At 57.3% G+C, this 6,845-nt stretch overlaps 1 long non-coding RNA gene across 1 annotated transcript; it reads left to right on the plus strand.

The window, feature by feature from the left end:
- The first annotated feature begins 252 nt into the window (after nucleotides 1–252).
- On the plus strand, nucleotides 253–5,671 carry LOC123582091. The gene is made up of 3 exons (XR_006704193.1): nucleotides 253–381; nucleotides 1,499–3,086; nucleotides 4,525–5,671. It is a non-coding gene; the product is annotated as an uncharacterized LOC123582091 (long non-coding RNA).
- Nucleotides 5,672–6,845: the final 1,174 nt, after the last annotated feature.

A 6,845-nucleotide genomic window follows, 5' to 3' on the forward strand; every position in this document is an offset into this window, starting at 1 on the left:
TTGGCTGGTGGCCACTTCCTAGAGCAGGGAGGGCAAATTTTGGGAAAGTATTACCTGGTATATATTTTAGGTTTTGTGAGCCACATAGAGAAACTACTAGGCCCTGCTGTTGTTTTTTTTTTTTTTTTAATTTTTTAAAAACATTTTTATTTATTTTTGAGAGACAGAGAGAGAGCGCGAGCAAGGGAGGGGCAGAGAGAGAGAGACACAGAATCCGAAGCAGGCTCCAGGCTCCGAGATGCCAGCACAGAGCCCGACGCGGGGCCCGAACCCACCAACCACGAGATCATGACCCGAGCCAAAGTCGGACACCGGGCCAACTGAGCCATCCAGGCACCCCTGGGCTCTGCTGTTTTAATGCAAAGGCCGCCAATGTAATATGTAAACAAATGGCTGTGGCTGTGTGCCAATATGAGGTTATTTGTAGGTACTGACACTTGAATTTCATGGAATTATCTCATGTCAGAAAGAGAGGGGGCGGGAAAATCCCAAGCAGTTTCTATGCTCTCAACACAGAGCCCGATGCGGGGCTCAAACTCACCAAACGTGAGATCATGACCTGAGCCGAAATCAAGAGTCGGATGCTTAACAGACTGAGCCACCAGGCGCCCCTCAAAATAATCTTTTTATTGATCTTTCTCAACCATTTAAAAATGTAAAACCATTCTCAGCTCACGGCTCTACAAAAATGGTGGTGGGCTAGCTTTGGGCCCAAGGGCAGTAGTTCGCTCACCCTGTCCCAGAGGCTGAGGCCCCGCCTGGCACTTTCACCTGGCATTTAACCTCCTACATATTTCTTAGCTTCATCTGCAACCGTGTCTCCACACAGAGCCTGCGAGCGGGCCGAGGTGGACAATTTTCAGAAACAAATCACATTCTTTCACTCCCAGGGGGCCTTTGCACAGGCTGTTCCTCCTGCTGGGAATGCCCTTCCAGGTCTTCGAGGTTTGGGAAACGTGGGGCTTCATTTGACCAGGTAGAATAAGAAGCTTCCAATGCTGTTGGCTCCTTCACACCACAGATGCCTTGTTTGTTACATCATGATTTTTTAAAATCCTTATTTTAAAATTTTTAAAAAAAAAATTTTTTTTTTTCAACGTTTATTTATTTTTGGGACAGAGAGAGACAGAGCATGAACGGGGGAGGGGCAGAGAGAGAGGGAGACACAGAATCGGAAACAGGCTCCAGGCTCTGAGCCATCAGCCCAGAGCCCGACGCGGGGCTCGAACTCACGGACCGTGAGATCGTGACCTGGGTGAAGTCGGACGCTTAACCGACTGCGCCACCCAGGCGCCCCAAAATTTTTTTAGGTTTATTTATTTTGAGAGAGACACAGCGAGTGTGCGTGGGGGAGGGGCAGAGGAGAGACCATCTCAGGGGCTCAAATTCACTCAGGAACCGTGAGATTATGACCTGAGCTGAAATCAAGAGTCCAACGCTTAACCGACAGAGCCACCCAGGAGCCCCTCTGAATTCTCATAAATGTGTTTGTTTCCAGGTAGGCCATGAGATGAGCTTCTAGAGGACAGGTCCCTCCAGAATTCTGATCTCCAGGCCCAAGGGAGGGAGACCCTCATGGGGTCAGGGCTGCTGACGAGTGAAGGGAACAGGACTCGGTGGCCTGGTCAAAGATGCTGACGGGGGGACGGGCTTGGAACACGCAAGTTCTGGGAGGTTAGTCTGCTCGCAGCTGGATGGGAGGGGGACATGATACATGGGTTTTCAGGGTGATGCTAGGGAAGGGAGGCTTGGTGTAGTTCAACAGTAGGGAGCCTTGGGGGGTTCTTGAGCAGAAGAGTGGCTTAATAGTATTACTATTTGGGGCAAGGGCCCTTCCTGGCTTTCGAGGCATTCCTTGGAGTGTCCAGATGAAAGTCCTGAACAAGCCATTGGAAAGCCCACGTTCAAGTTCGGGTTCTGCCTTTCAACTTCCTGCGAGGGCCTTTTCCTCCTGGGGCCTCACCTTCCACATCTGTCAAATGGGAGCAAATGACCCTTGCAGTGGGGGCCTCCTGGGTTTGCTCTAAAGGGCCAAATAAAGCCTTGTGTCAAAGGACATGTGAAGAGCAGAGAGGCAGGCTTGAAGGATGATGCTGACGGCACAGAAGTCTCGTTAGTGGGTATTAATATGTGCTAGGCACCGCGGGGGTGGTGAAGGCCAGGAGGGGGAGGGCACAGGCTTGCAGAGAGCTGGCCTGTTTCCGTGTCCCCGGCCCCTGGCGCAACTTGGGCACCCTAGGTGTGAGGCACTGGCATGAAGGGTGCAGAGGCCTGAAGCGGGGTGTGGATGGGAACAGCTTGGATCTCTGCGAGGTTGTTCTGAAGGAACCACAGCAAACCGTGGCATCGTCCGCACGTGCCGTGCCCCCTGTTCTCTAGGAACTGGACATCGAGCTCCCTGTGGCAGATAACATTTGGGCCTGAATCCGAGCCGGAAGGCCCCCTCGTTTTACAAATGGGGAAACTGAGGCCAGCAAGTGTCAGGGATGGGCTCAGGGGCTCTCAGGCAGCCAGAGGCAGGCCGGTCCTGGCCCAGGCTGGGGCTCCACTGGATTCTTCCCCAAGGGTCCCACCCAGACACTCTCCTGCAGCATCAGAGAGTCCCGGCCACCATGCCCTGTCCCTGGGAGACACAGATGCCAGGACGTGCGGGGAGTTGGTGCCGCTAATTAGTCACATCATTCTTGGCATCTCACACAGCCTCGGGGAACTGGAGAATGTCATTGTCAAAGTATTTTTGAATATTTGCCTTCTCAGCAAGTAGATACTGTGAGAACACTCTGTCTTCCATTCGGGCGGATACTAACAGAAATAACAAGCACCGTGAGCTAGAAGGATCTGGGAGCTCGGGAGACAGGCCCGGAGGAATCCCTGGTGCCGCCAGCCACGGCTGCAACACTCTGCCCTCTGGGCCTCGTGTCCTACCCTAAACTGGCTCATTCACTCTTCAGATATTTATGGAAGCCTGGTGTGTGCCCTGTACTTCTCTGGGCTCTGGAGGAACAACTGTGAACAAAACAGACAGGAATCCCTGCCCTCAAGGGGCTGCCGTCCTAAGAGGGAGTCAGACAGTACAAATCAATAAGGTAGGCTAGCTGGGGGAGCATGCACGAGAAAAATAAAGGATGTTGGGTTGAGGGGCGTGGCCTTCTTCGAGAGAGTGGTCAGGGTGACTCACTGAGAAGGTAAGATCTGAGTCAGGGTCTGAAGGAGGTGAGGAGTGAGCCCAGCAGATTTTTGGAGAAAAGGATTCCTAGCACAGAGGACAGCAGGTGCAAAGGCCCTGTGGTCTGGGGATGCTTGGTTTGTTTGAGGATCAGCAGGAAGGCCAGTGGTGCCAGAGCTGGATGGTGACACAGAGAAGGTGAGATGACAAGACGGTGTCCGACAGGTCACGGGGGCCTGCTGCGGAGGGCCTTGTAAACCACCGGAAAGCCTGTGTTTTCATTCTGAGTAAGGTGGGAGCCACTGGAAGATTTAGAACAGGGGAATGACATGATCTGTTTTCTGCTTTAACCATGTCCTTCTGGTGCTCATGAGTCAATGGCAGAGGCAGACGGGCCCGGGTGAGAGGTGACGGGGTCACAGCAGGGTGCAGGCAGTGGAGGAAGGAGAGGGGCTGGTTTCCACATGTTTCCGTGGCAGAGTGGACGTTGGATGTGGAGTGCGAGAGAGAGAAGCCACGATTCCTCTGGGTTTTGGCACAAGCATGTGGGAGAAGAGGGGACGTGTCCCCGAGATGGGGCCCGGGGTGGGCTCAGTGTTGTGAGGTGTGTGGTGCCCGTGGGACAACTCGGGGCAGACCGGAGCTGGTGGCTGGGCTTGGGGGTGAGTCCCGGCTGGAGACGACACAGATTCAGGAGTCACTGGAGTCGAGGCGTTCTTTAAAGCCAGGAGCCCGCCTGAGGTCACTGAGGGGTGAACGAGAGAAGAGGCCTGGGGCTGGGACCATGCCAGCAGCATCCCTCTGTCCCGCACAGGGCAGCACCTAGGGGGGCTCGGCCCAGACGCCGATTTCCCCGTCGTCACAAAAGCCACGGGGGTGCTCAGGCCCCTCCATCCCAGACCACTGCCTCCTCCGGGACCTTGGGCCACCACCCAAGAATCCAGGGCACGTCCTTTAGACAAGAGCGGCGGGTGGGAATGCCAGGGGACAGGGTGCAGGGTGTGAGGCCGTGTCTAGGTTCAGGGTCACCCTAAGCTACCCATTACGGCCCAGCATCCCCTGTGGGTGGGCTCCTGCATTGAATTGGAAGGCTGAGTTCCAACTTGGACCCCTCAATTCTTTGTGCGTGCCTGTGTATGTGTGTGTGTGTGTGTGTGTGTGTGTGTGTGTGTGTGTGTTCGAAATGCACATAACAAAATTCGCCATTGTAACCATTTTGAAGTGTCCAGTGCAGTGGCGTTAAGGACATTCACAGGGCTGGGTCACCACGTCTGCTGTCTGGTTGTAGAACTTCGTCGTCAATGGTCGGACAAGACCGCGCGTACCCATTAAACATGACTCCTATTTGTCCCCGCCAGGGCCTGACGACCACAAAGCTAGCTTCTGCCTCTGTGGATTTGCCTACTCTGGACATTTCGCGGAAGTGGAGCCAGACCCCGTGTGACCTTGTGGGGCCGGTTCCATTCCTGCGGCATCGCATCAAGGTCATCCATGATGCAGCCTGTGTCGGGCGTGGTTCGTTTCTTGTCAGGACTCGGTCCCCCATTCTTGGCCGGTTCTGAGTTGGACAGTCCCCACCCTGCTTCATCAGGTGGCCTTGAGGATGGTTAAGTGGGATAGGAAAAAGCAGGTCCCCACGCCGCAGCGCAGAGTCGGGGCATGGGCAGGAGCCGTAAAAGGGGCTCGTGGGTGCTTTTAGGGGGGGGTGTGGCAGTCGGCTTCGCCGTCAGCCAGCCTTCCTCCCGGGCGGGGGTCGGTGACCACGCGGCCATCTGGGCTTCCGGGGTTTGCTGCCGTTGTCTGTCCTTCCGCTGTCTCTGTCTGTTCTGGTTCTGTGGGCCCCGGGCGGGACTGAGGGTAAATGGATAGGCTCTACCACCATCTTTCCTTTCCTTCTAAGAACTTCTGAGGTTTCCGAAGCAACCCTTTGGGACGGGCCTCATGCCCTCCTCGGAGGGGAAGTAGGGGCAGGGAGGCCTCCCAGAGGAGAGGGCCGTGGCCAGGTGACCGAGTGGGGCTGGCCTCAGTCTGTGCTCAGAAAATGCGGGGCATTTGGTGAAAGGGCTCTGATGTCCCTCACTTTGCCCCCCATCCCCTTCAAAGGACGCCTCCCTCCCGGGACACCCATCCAGAAGCCACCTGCACTGAGGCCCACCATGTGCCAGGCCAGCAGGGGAAGATGCCAGTGAGCTAGCCATGACGGCAGCAAGAGAGGAAGGACAGTGACTCTGGGGGTGGCCCCTCGGGTCACGACAGCCCTTCTCACGCCAGTGGCCACAGCGGCTCAGCGGGCCTTGCCTCCACCTGCGTCTCCCCCAGCAGCACCCCCGCTGGCGCCATAAGGGGGACACAGGTGTACTGTCCCCGAGGCCAGCCACCGGCCAGGGACTGAAGCACACCCTGAGCAGGACAGACCTGGGCAGACAGACAGCTGGCCCCTGTGCTAGGGTGGAGTCTAGTGAGGGAGTGTTAAGGGGACAAAGAGGGCTGTAACTGTCATGGAGATAAGGCTGAGAGGGGAGCGGTGGGGAGGGAGGAGGGGGGGAGGCGGGCTGCTGGAGGTGGGGGGTGGGCATGCTCTCTGAGGAGGTGCCCGCTGAATACCGTGGAGGCAGCCTGTTAAGATCTAGGGAAAGGTGTTCCAGGCTGAGGAACAGCCCACAGTCTGTGCAAAGTCCTGGGGGCAGGAGGGGAGGGAGAGGCGGGGAGTGGAGATCAAGGAGGGAGGGGGGCCACGTCCTGGGGGAGGGCAGCAGGAAGCCCCCGGGGTGTTGTGAGCTGGAAGAGATCCCTGTTTCCAAGGCGATCTCTGGCAGTCCAGTGACTGGGGGATGAAGCCCTGGGAGGGAGGGGACCAGCCCAGGTATGCGGTGCGGTGTGTCTGGCCCCGGGGGGGGCGGGGGGGGGCAGGGGGTGGGGGGAGGCTCCACGTGGCTCTCCTGAGCCTGGCCCAGTGGCGGTGACCTGTCCCCAGGACTGTATGTTAACAGACTTCTCAGCACGGGCCCACCCCCCTCCCCCACCTGCCAGGACCGTCCGTCTCTGCTGTGTCTCAAGGGGAATCTATGGTCGGCCTTCTCTCATCTGCTGTCCTGTGGGGGAGGGGGGCTGTCATTCCCGCCGTCACTCCTGTGGGTAAGGGGTGGGTCCTCACAACGGAAACCGCAGGCTGGAAGGCGGTTTCTCTCTGAGGGTCTAAACGCCCGGGTGCGGCCAGAGACAGCCTGCCAGCCGGCCTCTGCCAGCCACAGGGCTACCTGGGAAGCCAGAGCCAGGCCCCGTGTCTGTCCCCAGCGATATGTTTATGCTCTGGCTCGGTGTCGTTTAGGTGTCCCTGGCTGACCCCACGACCAAGTCAGCAGTGGTGATTTGATGAGCCCCTGCGCGTGCGTGAGGCTCCGTGCCGAGCCCGGATCCCAGACACCGTGGGCCACAGGTGCAGCCTCATGGAGCTTAGTTTCCAGGGGGAGGGCAAGTGCCACCCATCGGTCATTGCAATCGTGATTAGTGCCAGATGGGCTGGGACAGGGGCCTGAGGTGGTCACAGAGGTCAGAAGAGCGCTCGGAGAAGGTGGCCTGTGAGCTGAGCCATGGAGGGTACACAGCCTGGTAAGGGGAGCATCTCCTGGGCAGCCCTGTGGAGGCAGAGGTCTCCAAGATGGGACTGTAGACACAGACC

Source organism: Leopardus geoffroyi, chromosome B3 (genome assembly GCF_018350155.1).
Source record: "Leopardus geoffroyi isolate Oge1 chromosome B3, O.geoffroyi_Oge1_pat1.0, whole genome shotgun sequence".
In the NCBI taxonomy this organism is placed as follows: Eukaryota; Metazoa; Chordata; class Mammalia; order Carnivora; family Felidae; genus Leopardus; species Leopardus geoffroyi.